This window comes from Delphinus delphis, chromosome X (assembly GCF_949987515.2).
Source record: "Delphinus delphis chromosome X, mDelDel1.2, whole genome shotgun sequence".
Lineage (NCBI taxonomy): Eukaryota > Metazoa > Chordata > Mammalia > Artiodactyla > Delphinidae > Delphinus > Delphinus delphis.
Genome location: NC_082704.1, coordinates 4,178,331 through 4,195,487, shown reverse-complemented (window position 1 = coordinate 4,195,487; position 17,157 = coordinate 4,178,331).

Here is a 17,157-nt window from a genome sequence, read left to right as displayed (position 1 = left end):
AAGCTGACTTACCTAAAATGTGTCCCTGTGTACATCTCCTCCCGTGGCCTGATGAACACAAAGGGACACCTGAGCCTTGTCCCAACTGCTCTTCAAGTCAGTTTTTAAACTTTGTCATGACGTTGATATCTCCACCACTGGCTTACCTCAAATGCAAAAAAGAAAGTCTATTTTGAATATACTGGGAATCTTCTAAGAGCAAAAATTTTAAACATAGTTGAGAAAATAAGATAATGAACATAAAGTACTTGGCCCAGTGGGCGGAAGACGGTGACTGTTCAGTCACTGATGACCAACACCATCATCACTGTTATTACTTCTCAGTATATATTTACAATCCTCCTTTTGAAATACCATAAGACCAATAACTTGGTAGCCTCATGGCTCTCCACATACTAGGGATAAGCATTTTTTTGCATGCAAATACGCCATATTTATTGATTCCTCTGTCTCTCCTCCATGGAAGAAAATACCGTTGGTAGAAATAAGATATCAGCCTCAACTTGTACAGATACCCAAGATCTTGTAAGTCATTACAATGTGCTTTTGAGAGTTGCCACTTCACTGCTCTATAAAAAGCTTCCTGGAAAAAGTATTAACAGATGGCCTCTTACTCTCTGAGACTGTTAGTAGCACACCAGATGGCAACCCAAATGAGAAGATTCAACTTAAATTCTCCAAACTGAAGGAACTGTGACACTAGCTTTTTAATAGGTGTGCAGCATTAGAGGTAGCAAAGAAATGATCAGCTAAGATAAAAACTCACTTTCTCTCCTTATTTCAATGTGGAATACAGTCTTCATTGCCTTACCAGTTTGCCAGATCGTTCTGATAAAATGCTGGAAATGGTTCGCCCGACACAAACAGAAATTTTATTTGAAATGACTGACAGATTTATGAGGTGTAAGGCTAGTCTAAAGAATGAACATACAAGGCAGTGCCCCAGGGACGAGTGCTCTGTGGCACAGACACTCCTTTTTCTCCAGGACAAGTCAGTCATTAGTTTGCAACATTTTGCTCTTATTGTTAGAAATATTAGGCCTCAGCTCAACTATCAAACTTTTGACAGGGAGGTAATAACTGTTCTGAGATACTCATCTTTCCAGATGTCCAGTTCATCCTACTGGTGAATAAAAGCCTGGGCTGCAGGTTCCCTTCTCAGGCATCGCTACTGTACCAATTCTCTCAGGGTTCCCTGCGTGCCAAAATAACATTGCCCCGTTAGGGTTCAGAAAAGGCCAACGGAGTCTTCATGTCGGCTTAGGAAGGTATCCTTCTACCATCTTAGGTTACATTAGTCAATGAAGATGTTTTTGGATATCAGAGAGTACCCAAATATCAATGTTTCAAGACACCATGGAACCGCCCCCCCAAGTTGGCACTCAACCACTTCATTCTGCAGGCTACCTTGGATCTTCAAATATGGAAGCCAATGGGGCACACTGTACAGATGGATTTTTGGCAAAGTGGCTGGAACTATGGTCTGCAGTACAAACACACCATATTAGAATATGCATATATATGCTGTGAATCAGTCATTTGAGAGACATGGTGGATCACAGCCTCTCTGACTATACAAGACTGCCGTCCTCTCCTGTCTCAAGTGCAACTCTACCGCAGGGCTGAGGTAGACACAAAGGAAACAGAAGGCCACAGACCACATCCAACTGTCAGGAGTTCCTTCCAGTTTTCTTGCAAGCTCCTAGGACAGCTAGAGGCTGTGAACCTCTAGCTGTGAACCAGGGATTGGGTCCATCCCCTGCTCTCACGAATGCTCCATACCTGTGAGTTTTAAGCTAAGACTGTGAGCACCGTTTCATAGTCAGACATGGCTCCAGGGTTCCAGAGCACAGGTGCTGTCTAAAGAAAGAGTGAGTCCATCAAGGGGGCTGACCAGCCTGGAAAACCAAGTTCAGAGAAGTGCAAGTTGTCATGCATAGCCAGCACCATCTGAAGGAGAGAAATCCTGGATCTGGGGTTGCTAAGGAGATGATCCTCGCTCAAGACAGGAACAGAGCACCGAGCTCCCTCAGTGCTGGAGTAAAAAATGCCCACCCCCAGGCCACCCACCTCTCCAAGCAATAGCTGGCTTAATGATTCTGCTTCCCAGGTCTCTGGATACCAAGAAGGAGACACACAAACATTCTGGCTACTGGAAAGAGGGAAGTACTGTTATAGATTCTTCGACTTCTTGCTTTCTGTGTCACTGCCTAGTATATCAGTTGGCACGAGTCTGTCCTCACTTCTGGCACCCTGACATGACACAGCTTAAGTCTGAGAACCAGCCTGCAGAAGTGGAGTTCTTCACCTGGGGTTCATGGCCTTTTAGGATAGGTCTTTAGGAGTTCAAGGAATTCCACGAAGTTATATGTATAAATGTGTGCACTGGTGTTATGACCATGTGGGGCTAGGAAGTAAAAAAAAATTCAGATTCCCAAAGTGGCCCGTGACTCAAAAAAGGTTAAAAACCACTTCTCTAGCTTCCTGGTTGGTGAACACACATGGGTGCTGGGAGGGTGGCATGCCCAGAGAAGTCACGGAAGCTCCGTGCCGCCCCCTATCCACCCACAATACCCTGCCCTATGCACCTCTTTCATTCGGCTGTTCCTGAGTTGTGCCCTTTATAATAAACCAGTAATAGTAAGTTTCTGTTTTTACTCACTTCTCTAGAATGTGGTGACCCAACCAAGAAGCTGCTCTTGGGAAACCCTGAGATGGTACCTAGGTATTTAGACAGCATCACTGCATCCCCTTAAATTGCAATGCCTAAACCATACCAGGCAGGACCATTTCTATTATTTCTAAAGATTGTCAGAAAAGATTTTACAACACCTCTCCGTTATAATCCAAAAGACAACTGTCCTCAAAGTAAAATAATAATTCTATTATTTGCTACCAAGCCTCACCCCACAGAAAGTTCGTCTTTTCTGTACTTCTAAGTCTTAGTGTCATTGACTCATATTCCCCAGGAATTATAAGGGAGGTCTGGTGGAAGGGTAGTCCTTCTTAATCCAAAAATGCCTGGGCTTTCTTTACCACATGATGTATTAGAGCTCAAAAAGAGGTGGCATTAATCTCCTAATAATTAAATGAATCCATGATTGCCAATGAACAGCAGAGGACAATGTATGAACTTGCAAACCACGCAGATGTCCTCTCAGACAAAGAAAGGATTTATAGAAAGTCAAATATACTGACAATAACATCACATATTTATCATGGTGGCGGACGCAGGCAGAAACCCACAGAGGAAGTCTTCCTCTTGGCTTCGGCATTGGCTGCCAGCCAAAATTCACAGGCTATAAACAATGAAAACCTTTCCATGAAGAAAGTTAGGAGTGGAACTCACTTGGGGTCCCCAACTTTCTGAGGAAGTGCTCAAGCCATAAGTCAAAGCAACATTTTCATCAGCCCAAGGTGGCAGGCAGGATAAATGACCTGGCCATGAATGCACACGTTGAGAGGGAACTGTGAGAGGGGCCCTCAGGAAATACCTGAGGAATGCTGACGCCCATCTCTGTGGGCCTGGGCTGGAGACGAAGGCCCCAGCGAAGGTGTTAGCCCACCGTGGGAAGCCGAGCTCCTCCAAGCCTGTCTCTCTCCAGTAAAACACAAAGGCTTCATTGTTGACTTTCTGTGGAAACAAGGTTCTGGTTTTACTAGCAGCCTCGTTCAGGGAATGTGCTGCCTGGCCCTGTGTGTTATGCGAAGCTAAGAAGGTTGAAGGTGGCCCTAAGTCGGGTCGTGGGCCCTAAAGCCTAGTGATGGCCCGGTCCATGAGAGCAGATGTCCACAGATTTTCCACTCTACTTTCCCAAGGTGTTGACGTTTCCCAGCTTTTGAAGATGCAAATTTGTGACGTGTGAAATGAAAAGTCCAGTACCCGTTCCTTTGAAAACCTAAAAGAAAAAAGTCACTTAGAAAAACTTCTTTCCCCTTGAGGTCACTGGGTTGAGTCCACCCTCGACTGGTTGTTACCAAAGTTCATTACTCAGACTTAAGTTCTAAATATCAAGGTTTCAGGGCATTGAGAGATGAGGGGAGAAAGGGGGGCTGAGAGGAAGCTGGGGGAAAGATGGGGGCACCGGAACTCTCAGCGGCTGGGCCAACGGGGGTCCAGACCCCAAAAAGCAGTGCATTATTGCTAGGGAACCCGGAAGAGTGGTCTCAAGTCCATGAGGAGCTTGCGGGAATGAACCCTCCTTATTCTTTGTTTCCACTGTTGAAATATCTGCAGGACGTTCTTGGGATAAAGAAGGGGAACAGGTCCTCTCCTCCTGCCCAGTGAATCATAATCACGCTCTGCTCAAGAGTTTTTTCAGGATCCTGGTCTCGGGACGAGTAGAAAGTCAGAGGTGATGATGGACACCTATGATTCTCAGAATACTTGCCATTATAGAATTGGGGTTCAGAGAAGGGCTCCCACAGAAAAGATGTATCACTGGGAAATTTAATGGGCACATTCGAATCCTTAATTAGAGCTTTTCTGTGGGCAGGAATGGGTAGAGAAGGGCAAAACCATGTGAATCTGCAGATGCTAGATGCTGGGCTAGATTCCTTCCTGTGTACCAACCTCCCAGTGCCTCCATCAGAGTTACAAATGGCTACATGTTCTGAAACAGTCACTGAAACCACATAAAATAAATACACACCCAAAGGTCAAAAGACTCCTCAATTTGTCAAGTGCCTGGCACAGCGTAGAGGAGTCAGCACATGGAAGAAATTGTTATGATCACATAGTTGTTTGAAACTGTTCCCAGCTTCTCCAACTGGACTGAGTTCCTTGAGAGCAGATGCCTCTTGTTATCTCCCTGCTGTACAGAGCACAGTTTCTGAAAGATAGAGTCAATGTAGGCAGCATTCAGTAAATGTTTTTCAATGACTGAATGGAAGGAAGAAAGGAAGGAAGGAAGGAAGGGAGGGAGGGAGGGAGGGAGGGAGGGAGGGAAGGGAAGGAGGGAGGGAGGAAGGAAGGGAGGGAGGGAGGGAAGGAGGGAGGGAGGGAGGGAGGGAGGGAAGGAGGGAGGGAGGGAGGGAGGGAGTTCCGGGCGAAGGCAGCCCAGGTGGCAGCTGCTGAAGAAAGCCCTACTCTACCCAGACATAGGGGATACCTGTGGTTGAGACTGAGCGGACTAAGAAATTAGAGAGAAGAAATTTTGGACTTTAATTCTTTGGAATTAAGAATTCTAAGCTTTGGACTTCACTCAAGTACTTTAAAAACACCCATTTACTAACCAAGAACTGCCATGTTGAGAAGTCATTATTGTCTCTCTTGTTTTTATTTTATAAATTTATTTATTTATTAAATTTATTTCTTTATTTTTGGCTGCGTTGGGTCTTCTCTAGGTGCGGCGAGCGGGGCCTACTCTTCGTTGCCGTGCGCGGGCTTCTCACTGCGGTGGCTTCTCTTGTTGCGGAGCACGGGCTCTAGGTGCACGGGCTTCAGTAGTTGTGGCTCGTGGGCTCTAGAGCGCAGGCTCAGTAGTTGTGGTGCATGGGCTTAGGTGCTCCACGGCATGTGGGATCCTCCCGGGGCAGGGCTCGAACCCGTGTCCCCTGCCTTAGTAGGCGGACCCTTAACCACTGCGCCACCAGGGAAGCCCCATTATTGTCTCTTCATTAAAGCGGGTTCTCAAAGATACCTTTTGATCCCGGTTCGAGTCACTGTATGAATTTATTTTACAGCATTTGCCAATGCGTAATGGATTCCAAGCAAGGCTTTCTGTTATATCCCCTTCATTTTTTTGGTCAAATATTTATTGAGCACCTACTATGTTTCAGGTACTCTGCTAGGTGATGGGGTATCAATAGTAAAAAAGAAAGATATGGTTCCTTCCTTCAAGGAGCTGGGAAGTGTTCTGAAGGAAAAGAACAGGGTGCTTTGAGAGTGTATAACATGGGACCTGACCTAGCCAGAGGGGACAGAGAAAATATGACATTCTCTCTGAGACCAGAAAGATGAATAGGAATTACCCTGACATGGCACCTGTCAGTAGGATCTTGGTTAAATGGAATATTCAAGAAATACGGTATTTAGGTTCATTGAAATTTCTAGCTTTTTAATTAAATAATTATACCTCATTTATAAAGGCTAAAATTCCAGTCCTTTCATTTCTATTTTCTCACTTTACTGTTATAAACCCTCAATGAGAGAGATTGAGAACGTATCATTCTCTCTGGTTTTGTAGATATTTTCTGTGTCCCATCCACGTCCCTCAGCCCTTAGCATTTCCATGCACACTGGCCCTGCTTCCTGCTGCCAGCATCTGCATCTCTTTGCCTGAGTGCTATCTCTGAACACAAGCGTCTGCTTCCCCTGCCCACGTGGCAGGCCTGAAGGATGAGGAACTAACCCTGTGCTGGAAGCAGCTCTGAACCAATGACTGGTGGGAGTCAGTATATGAACGACCTAGACCTTCATCCCTTAGGCAGGACAACTTGGAGGCAGGTATTCTACTCTGGTACCTAGAGATCTCCAGAGGGATTAAGCGGCCATTGTCCACAGTGGTAACTGACTTCATAACACACACTTTGGTGGTTGCTTTCTGCCTTGTGGCATTTCTGTATTCCTCTGTAGGCGTTTCCTGAGATCACCTCTCTAATGGTTAATTTTATATGTCAACTTGGCTAGGCCATGGTGCTCAGCTGTTGCTCTACATTTTCTGTGAAGGTATTGTTTAGATGTAATTAACACTGAAATCAGTATACTTTGAGTAAAGCAGGTTGCCCTCCATTGCGTGGGTGGGCCTCATCCAATCAGTTGAAGGTGTTAAAAGAAAAAGACTGAGGTTCCCCCAAAGAGGAAGCAATTCTGCTCTGGATGGCCTTCAGACTTGAGCTGCACCGTCAATTCTTCCCTGCATCTCCAGCCTGCTGGCCTGCCCTGGCCAGCCCCCCAAATCTATAGCTATATCTATGCAAATATATACATGCAAATATACATATAGAAATGCATACATAAACAAATACATACACAAATATATACATATATGCACTATAAGTAGAACATACGTGTATGTGTATATATATCTTTGGATGCATATATTTGGATAGATAGATAGAGTTCAGCCGAGAAGCCCCATCTCCTCACTGGCACATGATTTGGCAAACACTTGCTTTGCCCTCCTCTTCCCACGTCCACGCAGACGTGGTGAGTTGATCTTTTCCTCTGGGCCCAGTCGCATCCTCAGAAACGTTCTCAAGCCTCACTCTGGGCAGCCTTTTGCAGTCAGTAGGGCCTGGTATACAAGAAGAGACCCGTTCACCACCCGTGTTCTGGACCGCATGGAGAACCTCTCTGAAACACATCGCCATGCTTTCTGACTTCGGTAGCAGCTGGCAGAATCTGACTAGCTCTTCCCACCTTTGACGCCCCAAACACCCACGCCCAGGCACTGAGCTGGGAACTGTGGCACTCCCAGAGCCCAGATCTGATGGCCCAGCCAGAGCTGAGGCTAGCATGGGCCTGGCCAGGAAGAGGTGGTACTCTCTGCTGATGGGCTGAGAAAAGCAACTCAGGAGGGAATGAACTCCTCTAGACACAGGGAGTTATTTCGGTCTCTCCTTCCAGTGGCCTTTGGGGGAGCGGCTGGCTAAGAAAAGAACAAAAAAGTGTCCCAGAGCCGATCCTGTTCTTCACGAGTCCTCACACATGAGCCTAGAGCTCGTTCACATATTTGCCAAAGTGCTTGCAGATGCTGCAGCTTCTCTTCTTATGGAATCTAAGGCCACAGATTTGGGAAAGTGGATTCGCAAGATAAACGCAGCAGAGATGGCAAACCCTAGTGGGTTAAGAGCAGCAAAGGGGGCTGGGGCAGGGACCCCGGCCCAGCTGGGAATCTTCCGACTGTCCCCGGAGACAAAGCTGCCCATGCTGGTCTGGGCGGCTCCTGGAAGGTGGAGGCGTGGAAAGAGCGGGCCCCTCCCCCCTCCAGGCTGCGGGTCTGCACACACACAGCTGCAGCGCATCAAGACAAAAGGGAGAAAATGAAAGGGCTCTAGGCTGCAGGTTGAGCGGGACACGATGAGGAAGACAGCAGGAACCTTCCACGAGAGGAAATGCTTTAGCAAACAGGGCCTGGCCTCTGAGCCTTTGATCAGCACAGGCCAGTGGCAAAAGCGAGGATGCTGGGAACCAGCAAAGCCGAGGCTCCCAATTCCTAGCGGGAAAACAGTCTACCTTTTCTCCTACGTGCGTACATAGTTTGTCAAGGTCACGTTGATGAGACCACAACTAGTGAACCAAAAGCCATCTGGATCAGAGATTAGGAGACCAGGGCCCAAGTGTCAGCATGACCACCGACCCCCAAGGTGACACACCCAAGGTCAAGGGCCGTCCACACGCAGGGTGATATTGCGGTAGCATAACCACTCTGAGGCTTTGTGTTTGGACAGTTGTCTGTACAGTTCACTGGTCTGAGCAAATCCTGAAAACAACCCAGTGAGACAGGCAGGTGTATCATCCCATTTTACACATGACGCGACTAAGACTCAGAGAGGTTAATGCACTTACCTAAGGCCACAAAGCTAGTCAGCGGTGGAGTCAGAATTCACACTCTCAAATCTGGGCCCATTCTTACCTGCCATGGTTTCTCTTACAAGCTCTCAGAGAGTGATCAAAAAGTGATGCAGGGCTTCCCTGGTGGCGCAGTGGTTGAGAGTCCGCCTGCCGATGCAGGGGATGCGGGTTCATGCCCCGGTCCGGGAAGATCCCACATGCCGCGGAGCGGCTGGGCCCGTGAGCCATGGCCGCTGAGCCTGCGCGTCCGGAGCCTGTGCTCTGCAACGGGAGAGGCCGCAACAGTGAGAGGCCCGCGTACCGCAAACAAACAAACAAACAAAAAAGTGATGCAACAAATACTTTTTCAAGCACTCGTGAGGCCCTGATCTGAGTGCTGAGTGTGAGAGGGCAGTGGTAAAGAAGATATGACAAGGAAGATATGCCCCAGGAAGTCGGGAAATGTGTGTGTGTGAGTTTGGTTTGAAGTTCAACTCATCCAAGTCTAGTTTATAAAGAAAGAAGGAAAATAAACCCAGGAGATTACGTTGCTGCTTATAGCGAACACAGCTCCCACGCGGACAAGAGCAGGCCTTTTGCAGGACTCCTGAGTGTGACAGCTGGGAAGGATTGGCCCCAGATGGGGAGACCCAGGCCCAGGAAGGAGATCTGTCCCAGGTCACCCCGTGGGTCACGGGCAGGATAAGGGTCAAGGCTTCAATCTCAGGACTGGGAGGGCAGAGATGGGAACATAGTCCCTAACCTCCAGGCAAACAATGAAGAAATGTTATAAATATGTCAGAGACCTTAATACTTACAAAGTCATTATTCCATTAAGTAGCTTCTTTTTAGCAGAAGTATTCCCTGACCAGAGACCCCCTTCCCTCTTAATGTTTCTACTCCAGCAGTGGCAGCTTGGAGTGTGCAGATTCATCAGAAGGTCCCTCATCTCATGGAGCTTGGAAAAAAAGAGGAGACATACTTCTGGAACAGATGCCAGACACTGCCCGGGCGTGACACGTTCTCAGGCCCGAGAGGGGGCGTGGCTTGCACAAGGTCATCCAGCCTTCAGGCGGCAGAATAGGATCAACCTGGATCTGTGTGGGCTCTCCCGGACCCTCCTGGGAATTCTGCTTGGCCACCTGAAGGTCCAAGCTGACCCGAAAAAGGGGACCAGAGGTGGGGGGCTCATTGGGAAATCTGATTTAGTTGTCAAGACCAGAAGATAGAAAGTCCATGGCTGTGCATCCCCACTGAGCCCTGGAGCCCTCCAACCAGGTGGGAGAGCCTTGAGAAGAGTCTGGGGATGTGGACATGAATGTGTTGGGACCCCAGTGATTTCAGGAGCCCCCCCGTTCAAAATGCCCTATGTTGCCACCTATAATACCAGGCAAATGCCCCTCGGCAGCCTTCACCTCCTTCTTGGGCTTCCCAGAGTTAAATCACTGCTGATCCTTCCACTGAGGGGTCTGGGTGCCCACGCCAGGGGCAGGGCCTGTATCAATGCATCCTGTATGCACAGGGCCTCCCAGAGCCCAAACCCGGTGACCAGTGGTTGAACTCAATGGAGCTCGGAATAAAGTCCCCCGAAACTGGTGTGCCCGTGTAGGTGTTAGAGCGAGGGCAGTAAACAAAAAGAGAAAAGTAGAGTATTCCCTCCAGTTGCTGCTTCTGAGACTCCTAACCGCTAGGCGGGTCTAAGGACCTATTTGTTCTCTGTCTGAACACATGGACTTATCACCGCTCACCTTGGACTAGAACTCTTGGAGCCTGGCTTCAGCCCTAACCGCTCCCAGGCTCTGGGTCCCCTCAGGGCAGCTCACTGCTACCCGACCCGAGTCACCCTGCCCGTGGAGGGTGGCCAGAATTGGCAAATCATAATCCCGGATTCCCAGTTAAGTTGGAACTTCCGATAAACAACAAATCATTGTTTAGTTAAGTATGACCCACGCGATATTTGGGACGTACTGATAGTAGGCAATGTATTCATTGTTCATCTGAAATTCGTATTTAACCAGGCGTCCTGGATTTTATCAGGCAACCCTATTCCTGCAGCCCACTTGGTGGCTGGCACCTGCCGCCAAAACTGGTTGAGGGAGAAAACAGTAAGATATCCTGCTTTGCAAAAGTATTGGGGGATTTTCACCATATATAAAGCCTGCATCTCATGGCATGCAAATGAGACCCAGTCCCAGAGGGGGGAAAATGAGTTAGAGAGTAGTTAGAAAACAACCCCAGGGAATCCGAGACCCGCGCTTCATCTGCCGAGTCTTTTCTTCTCGTTAATTCATAACAGTGTCTTTTAAATCCTGGACTAGAATTCGAGAACAGTCGGTGTGCGAGTGTGACAGTCATTACTTCTAGAAGACGCCCTCTCCGCCAGCTGGGCGCCCTCCGCGCGTTCTTGGTGCCACAGCGGCCTCCAGTGGTCGCCCGAGGAACCGCACGCCGTCTCCACCGCCGGCCAGAGCCCGAGCCAGGCCCAGGCGGCTGCAGGGAGGAGCGGCGCCGGAGGCCCCGGGGCCCCGGCTGGGTGGGAGGATCGCAGCCGAAAGGCACAAATCCAAGCGCGCCACGTGGAAACAAAGCTCTTCCCTGCGGCTGTGAAGCTCCGACCAGACCAGGGTTATATTTCATCTTGTGTGCCAACGTGCAACGTGTCTGCTGACCCAATTTTACAGACGTTCTCTTCAAAACGGACTCGGCTTTGTGAATATTTTTCTTTATCAAGCCGTGATGATGGAAACGTCAAAAAAAAATCCTTTAAATAGAGAGAAGGTTGGGCTTGGAATTGATTCTTATTCTACCAGGTGGTGATGCTTAAACGGATAGTTGGGGAGATGTGGTAACACCGCTGGAATTAGTACTCCCACCCCCAGCCCTTGCCTCTTACCTCCAACCTAGCAACAGTCTCGCTTCATTTCCGAGCAAGGGCGGCACGGCCGATCCATTATTGAAAACACACGGCTCCCAGAACCTCGTTCATTTTCATATATGCAGCTCGGGGCAAGAGGTTCTCTGCCACAGCTTCCCTTTGATTTGAAAGCAATACAAAGAATAAAGGGAAATGAAAAATATGGCCATAGAGGGGCCGGCGCTTGATCCTTACACACACACACACACACACACACACACACACACACACGTGTGCGCCTTCCAGGTACATACAAAGGCAATTTTCCGAACGGGTGGTCACCAGCCTTTCCCCTTTCGCAAGTTGATATTCTGGCGGCTCCACAGCTTTGAGTTGGCTCGTTTGCACATTATTTCAGCTGAAATCTACCTCCTGGGTGGGGAGACCCAAGGAGAGGAACAATGCCCACGCAGCAGCCCCTGCAGCGGGGCCACGGAGAACCGGATCGGAGGTGGCGGGAGGAGAGACGCGTGGACCTGGGTCTGAGGCCTGCCCGCTCGGGTACCTGCGAGTCCTTGGCCCAGCGGCTTCCGGGCTCTGCGCTTCAGCGCCCCCTCGTGGAATAAGGAGCTGCCTGGGCGTCCTCCCAACCCGGAGTCTCTCTCAACGCCCTCAAGACGCCTTCGGTCTTCCTCAAATTCCTTTTTAGAAATTCCTTTCGTTCATTCATTTCGCAAACATGTATGTGCCTAAAATGTGCCAGGCACTGGGTTAGAAGCTTAGCATAGAGAAGTGAATAGGAAATGCCCCCTTCCTGAGAACAAGGTCACTGCAAAGTGACAGAAGGTGTACCAGGGGAGAGGTATCAACCCGGGTACCCTGCTCTGCTGATGGGAGTGTAAATTTGGGCCACCTCTTTGGAGGCCACTTTGGCACCAGCTTCCAGATTGTCACGTGCACAGACTGCATGAGTCAGGAGCCCCAGCTGCTTGGCTGGCTCTGGTTAACTTAAGCAGAAAAAATTCTGGCTTGTTTTCTGTTTTCCAGGTTATTGAGTAACTCACTGAGTCCCAGGGAAGACTGCTGTTTCAGGCTCAGGTAGGGACGTAGGTGACCAGGCAGCTGCCATGACCATAACCAAAATCGCACCACAGAGCAGTCCGGCAATGACACTGCCGTTGTCCCTGCGGGACGCGGGTGGCCGCTGCTTGCCGGCTGTGAGCGCAGAGCCTGTGTGCTGGGCCATGCCACCCTCGTCTCCTACGGCAAGGTGGGGAGAAGTGTGTCTGCTTAGCTGGGTAGACGTTGTATACCCGCTCTCTAGCCACAAGGAAGCCACAGGGAAGGTGAGGATATTTTCTGCTACTCCGATGGCAAGTGGGCTGTGCCTCCCACCCGAAAAAAAGAGCGTGGGGAATTGCCGCAGCAGAGGAAGACGTTTACTATGCTGGTGGCCAAAATTATGACAAATGTCTTCCACACGTGCCTTTGACCTGGAAATTCCATTTCTACAAGTTAATCCTTTAGTGTTACTTTAATACTTACACAGGTGCTCATTTATCCCACGAACATTTGTTGTGTGTGCTACCATGTGCTAGGCACTAGGAGATAAGGGCACAAAAATGGACACTCTGTACCCCCGTGGAGCTTCCCGTGAAAACAGATACAAATGAAGTCATTCCCGAAATGAGTGTGAAAGTACAAGTGAGCTGAGGGCTACGAGGGACTGGGGTGGGTATGATGCAGCAGGGAAGGATGCTCTTGGGACGGGAGGGTCCAGCTGGCCTTGAGGACAGAGGAGTCAGGATGGGGGAGACATGGCAGGTCTGTAGGGGCCAAACCACGAAGGGTCTACACGAAGGCCAGGTTGAAGTGTTTTCTGCATGTCCTTGTTTCACTTGGGAAGCCACTGAAACATTTGGAGGTGAGGGAGGTGAAAAGAGTGACACGATCAGATTTGCATTTTGCAAAGATCAGAACTGTGTGAACTGGACTGCAGTGCAGCAGGAGGGGGAGATCCCTTAGGAAGTGGCTGCGCGTCCAAGTGGCTGGAGATGGTGGCGTGGACGGTATGAATGTCAAGGCTGGGAGACGAAGGACACACCGAGGTTTCCGGCTTTGTCCTCCAGGAGACAGCATCACGTGCTCACATCGTGTTATACATAGAAAGTTGGGGTTGGGGAAGACCTTAGAAATCATGCAGCGTGAAAAGCAGGCTGTAAAACAGTATGGAGAAAAACAGGATGCAGAACAGCGTCCAATTGTTGCATATATTGTGCACAGGAAGGGAGGGCTATGCCGAGTTAACGGTGGAGTTAGATTGTCTTTGCTTTGTACATTTTTCTAATTTTTCTGTGATGAATATGTAAATACTTTCGCAATAGGGGAGGAATCCAATCTTATTTTTTAAAAGAAATTACCTAGTATATATAACTCTTCTGCGATCAGAGAGAAAACTGAGATGGGAAAAATCTCTCTGGACAGGAAGAAAGGAGAAATTCAATCAATTACTACCAGAGAAACTTTTTTTGTTGTTTGAAAATCTTCATCTGTATTTGAAAGCTCCTTGCCCTCCTGAAAGATTGTTTTCAGGGTTATTTGCAAAGGGCCACTCCCCTTATATAGTCAGCACATTATTTTAATAATTGAGTGTGTATTCCCCGAATCATAAAAGTGTCAGAGACAGAAGGGGTTTTGGGAGTTTGTCCTGCTCCGGCAAATGATTGCCTGCCAGGGTCTCTGGACCTCGACACTCCTGCCCTGGGGGGCCGGCTGGGTTTTGTCCTATGCATGCGTCCTATCAGCCCCGGCCTCTCCCCACTCCATGCCAGCACCCCGCCCGCAGTTGTGACAACCAAAGGTGACTCTAGACATTGCCAAATGTCACCGAAGGCAGAATCGCCCCTGTCGAGAACCACCGGCCTAGGTGTTGCTTACATACCTCAGGTGACAGAGAGCTCACCACACCTAGGAGCAAGCTCTTCCAACCCTGAGTCGCTGTTGGAGAGTTCAGCCTTCCACTGAGCCGCCATCTGTCTCCCTCCAGCGTCAGTGCTGCTTCTTCCTTTGGGCCCCTTCCTTTAGCAAGCGTGTCCAGTCTCACTTTCGTATGATGCTTCTGCAGAGATTTCAAGACAGTGCCCTGCACTGGTCCCCATCGCCCCCCTCCGCCTGCTCCCAAGTCATTTCTCTCCCAAGTTGAACATTCCTCCTTCAGCTGTTTGCCTCACAGGACACGCTGTGTCTTTTGTTGGTGCAGGCCCCCGGCTAAACACGATTCTCCACGTGCTGGCTGGCCGTGGGGTGACCACCTCCCTCTTCCTGGACGCCCATTTATGTAGCCCGCAGCTATGTCACACCAGGTCCCCATACCAAGCTGCTGGCCAAAATGCTGAAGGTTTGCCTGTGTGACTGCTTTCTTGGGTCACCCCCCAACCCAGCACCTTGGATCCGGGCCCCCGCCCCCTCTGTTAGGACTAACTACGTTCATCCTTCTCAAATTTCACCATTTCACAAGAAATCTGTAACCATGCTTGCCTCAGAGGACAGCGCGGGGTTGGGGGGAGAGGCTGGGGACGGGATGGAAGAGAAAATGACTCTTCACTGCACAGGTCTGTGCCTTTTAAACTTTGTACCGCACACGTGTATTACCTGGTCACAGTAAACAAGCCAGCAAATAAATACATGGGACATACTTCACCTGCTTAGGGTCACCCAATCCATCCAGCCTGTCCTGACCCATTTGGAAATGCATGACGTGTCTTCCAGTATCCTCACTTTCATCCCCAAAGACCTTCCAAATCTTCACTGAAGGCCATCCACGAGAAAGCCTCACCAAGGCACTTTTAAGTCAAGGTACTGAAGGGTGACTTTTCCAGTTGGGACCCCAGGAACTCACCCATTTTCTGCGAGAAGACAAGTCAGCCCTCCTCTAAGCGGTCGCTATGGCGTATCTGGTCTCCCTAAACACAGGCTCACCTGACTGGCCACCCTACCTCCTCCTTTCTGGGGAGTCTCTAACTGCAGGGCAAGGATCACCACGCCGAAAGGTGCTTCTATGCTCTAGTGCAACTCACCCTCACCACCACGAACCCAGCTCCTGCACCCGTCCCACGGCGCACCTGCACTGCCCTCACCCGGCTGCACACCTGGACTGCGGCACTAAGGTCTGCTAAAAGCCTCCATTTATTGATATTTTAAGGCAGCAGCGAGCAGTTCCGAAGTAGCAGCAAGAATTTCACACACTGATAATGGCAAATGTATATGATTTATTCATACAATACCTCATGCTGCACTTAACACACCTACAAGGCCACCTTTTCAATAGTGTGGAAGAGATTAATTGATAAAACCTGTTAAGTAAATAATGCGTTTTGAATACAAATCACCTGCAAAAGGTTCTTTCCAAAACACACTCGAAACGACGATAAATTAGGACAAGGGTTTTGTATATGTCAGCCTCGGTCCTGCTGCAAACCATCTCACCGGCAGAAATCACAGTGCCTGACTGTCACAGGCAGGAAAAAGCAGAAGCGGTTATTAACCCTTGGCCTTTGCCCCTCCCTTTGTCCGCATCCTAACTCTTGCTTCCTAGCAAGTGCCAAGTGCACTAGACCTCGTGGCTTTGTTCCCCCCGGCAGGGGGTCTCTGCTCCCCTGCCCGTGATCCTGTGCGGGCACCCGCAGGTGGTCTCCCAGACACCTCAGTCAGAGCCAACCCAAGCCACGTTTGTTTCCTCCAGCCTGGACTCTTCCCCATCAGAGGCCTAAAACCATCGTCCGGAATCCAGCGCTAAACAAGGACATCCTCCGGTGACTGGTGCCATTGGCTGCCAGGGATCTTGGGCAGGAAACTCTGTCCCAAAGAAAAGCCCTTGAAGGTGGGCTCCCTACCACATCAGACACTCGACAGGAAGGCAGCCCCTGCCCCAGCAGGAGCTTCCTTAGCACGTGGAGGGCAAGTCCCGACAGCAGGGAGGGCTCTGAGCATCACAGCAACAGTGTGGGTGACCCGAGGGCCCCAAGTAGTGACAGCCCTCTCAGCTTCAAGGTCTCGTTCACAGAAGAGCCAAGGGGACCCCGAGTGCGTCGGGGCGGGAAGGGGCTAGGCTGAGAGCAGGTTCAACCACAACGGGCTGTACCTAAGGCCCAAAGAGACCCTGGGTGGAGGCCGAAAGGAGCAGCTGGGTTCTAGCCCAACACCCGAGCCCAGGCCAGACCTTGAGACTCCTCAGAGGAGCTATAACCTGCAGGTTGGACTTGGGCAAGAAGGGGCTGAGCCTCATTTAGGAAAGTGTGCCCCCAAATCCTCACACAGTGAGGTATGACAGCTGGGGCGCCTGGCCGGCATCACTGAGGTTGGCCTGAGGGGGAAGGGCCAGCCCTTGCTAGAGTTCAGAGAAATCCTGCCCTCTGTAGCCGGGGTGAGTCACCTTGCTCATCTCTCAGCAAGCACACTCCCCACCATTTTTTTAAAAAATTATTTATTATTTATTTTTGGTCACACTGGGTCTTTGTTGCTGTGCACGGGCTTTCTCTAGTTGCGGCGAGCGGGGGCTGCTCTTCGTTGCAGTGCGTGGGCTTCTCACTGCGGTGGCTTCTCTTGTTGCGGAGCACGGGCTCTAGGCATGCGGACTTCAGTAGTTGTGGCACACGGGCTTCAGTAGGTGTGGCTCACGGGCTCTAGAGCGCAGGCTCAGTAGTTGTGGCGCACGGGCTTTGTTGCTCCGTGGCATGTGGGATCTTCCCAGACCAGGGTTCGAACCCGTGTCCCCTGCACTGGCAGGCGGATTCTTAACCATTGCACT